Source organism: Cetorhinus maximus, unplaced genomic scaffold (genome assembly GCF_964194155.1).
Source record: "Cetorhinus maximus unplaced genomic scaffold, sCetMax3.hap1.1 HAP1_SCAFFOLD_2333, whole genome shotgun sequence".
Taxonomy (NCBI): Eukaryota; Metazoa; Chordata; class Chondrichthyes; order Lamniformes; family Cetorhinidae; genus Cetorhinus; species Cetorhinus maximus.
Window position 1 is genome coordinate 43,144 of NW_027598272.1, and position 6,284 is coordinate 49,427.

The following is a 6,284-nucleotide window of genomic DNA, read 5'->3' on the forward strand; positions in this document are numbered from 1 at the left end:
CCTTCCTGTGTGTTACACGTTTACACAGGAGCAATACATAAAAACATTTTTTTTTTTAATTTGAGCTGGAGGTTGGAAGCCCTGAGGCAGTTCCACGATTTTTCCTCATGCTCTCTCTCAATGTGAAATGTTTATTGAAAAATGGGTAGGGGGTGGGGGGGGCAAGATTCATAAAATAAACTACGTTTTCTTACTTCTCTTGTCACGTTTCGCTTTTTTAAAACCTGACTGCAGGAGCACGGCAACCGTTCAAAGAGCATACGGTATCCCAGGTTTTATTAATAGGGGCATGGAGTATGAGAGCAGAGAGGTTACATTAAACTGGCCTCAGCTGGGGTACTGCATCCAGTTCTGGGTGCCACGCTTCAGGAAGGATGTGAAAGTGTTGGGGAGAGAGAGAAAGAGAGTGCAGAAGAGATTCACCAGGATGGTTCCAGGGATGGAGAACTTCAGTTACGTCGATAGATGGGAGAAGAAGAGGCTGAGAGGAAATTTGATAGAGGCCTTCAAAATCAAGGGGTCTGGACAGAGTAGACAGGGGGAGAAACTGTTCCCACTCGTGAGAGAATGGAGAACCAGAAGGGACAGATTTAAAGTAATTGGCAAAAAGAAGCAAAGACAACGTAAGGAGAAACTTTTTCACACAGCAAGTGGTTAGGACCTAGACTGCACTGCTGGAGAGTGCGGTGGAGGCATATTCAATCGAAGCATTCAAGAGGGAATTGGACTTATCTGAAAAGGAAGGATGTGCAGGGTTAGAGAGAGAATAGCACTGAGTGAGCTGCTCGTTGGGAGACCCAGTGCAGACATGATGGGCCGAATGGCCTCCTGTGCTGTAATTGATTCTGCATGGCTGCTAGTGTAGTATTGGGGCTTCTGTGCAATGTGCTTTTTACTTAAAGGAATGTGCTATGGGTTTTTTTCTTTTTAAAACTCATTATTCATCGGTGCTTTAAGACCCCTGAAGGTTGCTTTTTATTTTTTTAAACTGGAGTTTGTGTTCTGCCGAGCACACAGATGGGCAGCGTGTCGGGGTTTCAGTGCCGGAGCGAGGCCAGGTTTGTATTTGTACATCTCAGTAACTGGCGGTGTTGTACTGAACAGCACATCCCTCCTGCTGTTCGCAATAGGCAGAGTACGAACTGTATTTGTGCTTGCAAAACTCAAGGGTGTAATGTCTCGCGTCAGATTGTGATTCCGAGATTGGACAGTGGTTACTGAACAATCCCGAGTGCGCTAAGAATTACACTAACAACCAATGTAATATTATGGCTGCGCTCGCAGTGTATAGCTCACTTACACTTGCTACACATTCAGACACAGGCACCTGTCCTCTGTAAACAGAGAGGAAGTAGGTTCAGGCATTGTACCTTCATGAAATTAAACGAAAGCGGAGGTGGGGGTGAGGGAACAATAGTTCCCTGGTGCATTCTTCATGGCAATGCCTCAACCGGTCAGCACTCTTTTCTCATATGAGTTAGGAGTAGGTTACTCAGCCCTTTCAGCCTGCTCTGCTATCCAATAAGATCATGGCTGATCTGGCTAACCTCCTGCCTACCTCTCCACCCCCCTTTATCTGCCTTGAAAACATTCAAAGACTTGGCTTCCGCTTCCCTTTTGAGGAAGGGAGTTCCAAAGACTCTCTACCCTCCCAGAGAGAAAAAAAAATTCTTCTCATCTGTGTCTTAGCTTGGGTGACCCCTAACTTTTTAAACAGCGACCCCTCATTCAAGATTCTCCCACAAGCGGAAACATCCTCTCCACATCCACCCTGTCAAGACCCCTCAGGACCTTGTATGTTTTAATCAACCTGTCTCTTACTCTCCTAAATTCCAGTGGATACAAGCCTAGCCTGTGCAACCTTCCCGCGTAAGTCAACCCGCCCATTCCTGGTATTAGCCTAGTAAACCTTCTCTGATCTGCAGACGCATTTACATTTCTCCTTAAATAAGGAGAACGATACTGTGCACAATACTCCAGATGTGGTCTCACAAGTGCCCTGTACAACTGAAGTGTAACCTCATTATTTTTATATTCAATTCCCCTCACAATAAAAAAAAAACATTCTATTAACTTTCCTAATGATTTGCTGTACCTGTGATTCACGCACGAGGATACCTAGATCCCCCTACACCTCAGAGCTCTGCAATCTCTCACCATTTAGATAATAAGCTTTTTCTTTATTCTTCCTGCCAAAATGGACACTTTCACATTTTCCCACATTATACTCCATTTCCCAGATCTTTGCCCACTTGCTCATGCCCCCTTGCAGCCTCCTTCTGTCCTCTTCACAACTTACTTTCCTACCTATCTTTGTATCATCAATAAATTTAGCAACCATACCTTAGGTGCCTTCATCCAAGTCATTTATATAAGTTGTAAAAAGTTGAGGCCCCAGCACTGATCCGATCCCTGTGGCACACCATTCATCACATCCTACCAACCAGAAAAAGACCCATTTATGGCTACACAGGTTTCCTGTTAGCCAGCCAATCTTCTATCCATGCTGATATGTTACCCCCTATACCATGAGCTTTTATTTTCTGCAATAACCTTTGATTATGGCACACTATGAAATGCCTTCTGGAAATATAAATACAGTACATCCACTGGTTCCCCTTTATCCACAGCACATGTGACTTATAATATGGCAGGTGGTAATTGCCGGGCTGACCAAAGGGAAACTTGGCCAAGATATCACAACGATTTGCAATTTATAGTTTATTATGAGAAGGTACGTGCACTGAAGTCAGAAGTAAAGATTCCACTGCCACTTTTGAAGATTTTAAATATTAAAATATTTATTAACGAAAGAAAAAACTTAAACACACTAGATTAGTTACACAGTTAAATTTAGTCTTATAACATTTCCCTAAAGATTTCTACTTAGCCAGACTCAAATAAACCAATAAGCTCTGAAGAAGTCACATGGACTCGAAACGAGAACTGTTTCTCTGTCCATGGATGCTGCCAGACCTGTTGAGTTTTTCCAGCATTTCCTGCTTTTATTTCACAAATAAACTTGCTTTTTCCAGGCAACAGTCCCTATATTCTTAATCTATAAAACACCCAGTAATATTACCGCAGGGCACCCACTGCTACCATATGGGAGATAATTTCACAAGCTTCCCTCTCCCTCAACAATGGAAATCCAAAGCTTATAACAAATCCTCACCTTTCTGGACCAACCAGACACTTCTCTGGGCTGGCTGGAAGCTGCTTCCTAGACAAGACTGGGCTCGCACAGCACCTGGCCCACACTCACACAGCTTTCAATCTTTCCTTAAATACGTCTTATTCTCTTTCATTTTCAAACCCATTGTTCTCACACCCCTTTGAAGCTCAAACCCTTCCAAATGTAAGATCTTTCATGCCTTTGATCTGGGGCCAATAAAAAACATAATATCCCCGCTACTTGTTTACTTATGAGCTCATGCAAGATGCGAACGTTTCCTTGCCGCCTTCTAACTCCCTTTGAAATTCAAACAATCTCTCAACTTATCTGCAAATGCAAATGTTGGCTCCGACCTTTAACACCTTTTAACCTTTTTTCCAGACCAAACTCTGCCCGGCTTAATTAAATCACGCTCTGACATCCAGTCTCCATTACAGAATAGCACAATATTCCCCAAAAATATTTTTTAAAACCCATTCTCTCAGACCCAATAAATTAAACATGATTTCCCTTTCACAAAACCATGTTGACTCTGCCTGATTGCCTTGAATTTCTCTAAGTGCCCTGCTATAAGATATCTTTATTAATAGCTTCTAACATTTTCCCTACGACAGATGTTTGGCTAACTGGCCTGTAGTTTCCTGCTTTCCGTCTCCCTTTTTGAACAAAGGAATTATATTTCCTATTTTCCAATGGAATCTAATGAGTTTTAGGAAATTAAAACCAATGCATCAACTTATCTCTCTAGCCGCTTTTAAGACACTAGGATGAAGTCCATCAGGACCCAGGGATTTGTCAGCCCGCAGCTCCCAACAATTTACTCGGTACCGCTTCCCTGGTGATTGTAATTTTCCTGAGTTTCTCCCTACTTTCCGCTTCCTAATTTACAGCTATTTCTGGGATGTTCCTTGTGAACTGGCGAATGAGGTCAAGGGTCGGATCCATGGAGACGCAGTGGTAGACATTTAAAGTTTAAGATGCTTTTATGCTGTTGAATTCCAACACCGAGGGGGTATTCCCCCCACCCGTCAAGAATCGGTGGACTAGGAGCCCAAGGCTAGAAGGAGGGAGATCGGGCTTAGGTGTTAGGTTTGGAAACGGGCAGCAGAGTTTTGGAGAGTTGAGGGGGAGGGGGGACAGAAGAGAGTAAAGACCCAGTGTACATTCGTAGGGTGAAGTCTCTGTATGGTAGAAACTCAAGACACGTGTGACAGACTATTTTTAAACCCATTAGGATTTACTTTTATTTAGCTCCACCAACAGTGCATGCACAGGTTAAGTTATTTTAATTACATCACTTAAGTATACAGCAGGACATTTCTTTGAAATCTTCACAATTGCCTCGGTAAGTGGGTGGGTAACACCACATGCAGTTCCTTCAGTCAACTGTTTTAAATTTAATTAAATCCCAATCCAGCCTCGCCCCCCACCCCCCCCCCAGTTCCTCACCAAAACACCACTCAGTAAGATTCAGTCACTGAATTTGCAAATGCATCTCTTCTTGCCCTGCCCAAGGGCACCGACTCTCGCTGGGTGTCGAGGGTCCCATCGCACAAGTAACAGCCCTCTCATTCAGTTCTTCCCAGGCAAGATTATTGCAGCATGGCTATGCTCTCGATCGCAGCTGGATTCAGGCAGTCCTGTTGCAAAGGTTCCTGCGAACTTGAGATCGCTTGTATTGCTCTTGGCTCCATAATAACCCCAAAACAACCTTAAAAAGGAATTTAGTACCACCGCTTCCTAACCTCCCCTCCCTCCACACAAAACCTGAGGTACCCATCCTCAACAGAGAGCAGCAACATCTCCCCCACTTCGTTTCCAGTCTCCGTATCCCACACTCGGAGTTACCGCGCACAGTCCCGGTCTCCGTATCCCACACTCGGAGTTACCGCGCACAGTCCCGGTCTCCGTATCCCACACTCGGAGTTACCGCGCACAGTCCCGGTCTCCGTATCCCACACTCGGAGTTACCGCGCACAGTCCCAGTCTCCGTATCCCACACTCGGCGTTACCGCGCACAGTCCCGGTCTCCGTATCCCATGCTTGGAGTTACCGCGCACAGTCCCGGTCTCTCTATCCCACACCCAGGTGTGGGTGGGTGGGGGAGAGACCTGAACTAGGGGCCCATCGATATAAGACAGTCACTAATAAATCCGATGGGGAATTCAGGAGAAACTCCTTCACCCAGAGAGTGGGGAGAATGTGGGACTCGCTCCCACAGGGAGTGGGGAGAATGTGGGACTCGCTCCCACAGGGAGTGGGGAGAATGTGGGACTCGCTCCCACAGGGAGTGGGGAGAATGTGGGACTCGCTCCCACAGGAGTGGGGAGAATGTGGGACTCGCTCCCACAGGGAGTGGGGAGAATGTGGGACTCGCTCCCACAGGGAGTGGTCGAGGTGAATAGTATCGATACATTTGAGGGGGAAGCTGGATAAACACATGAGGGAGAAAGGAATAGGAGGATATGGGGATGGGGGGAGATGGAGAGGGGTGGGGGGAGGAGGCTCGTGTGGGACAGAAACACCAGCAGATGGGCCGAATGGTCAGTTTGCACATTTGATGATGGACTCTGGGACACTTTACCCACTGGCAATACTGCACTGGAGGCTGAACAGCAGAACAATCAATGGGATAGTGGGCTGCATAGCGCATCACAGGAGAGGGTGAGATTGCACCCCCACCCAACAGGGTGTGGTTCTGGGCGACTGATCCAAGACTATTTGTAATGTTCAGCCTAGAGAAAACCTCATCACCCTCAGCATTTAAAATTATCCAGCTCACACCTTCTCCGGGACAGAGTTCCACACCTCTACCGATTTATTTCAGATGAAGTGTGCTTCGCTGGCTGGGGCCCAGCATTTATTGCCCGTCCCTAATTGCCCCCTTGAGAAGGTGGTGGTGAGCTTCCTTCTTGAGCCGCTGCAGTCCATGTGGTGTAGGTACACCCACCGCGCTGTTAGGGAGGGAGTCCAGGATTTGACCCAGTGACAGTGAAGGAACGGCCGATATATTCCAAGTCAGGGTGGTGAGTGACTTGGAGGGGAACTTCCAGGTGGTGGTTGTTTCCCATGTGTCTGCTGCCCTTGTCCTTCTAGATGGTAGTGGTCG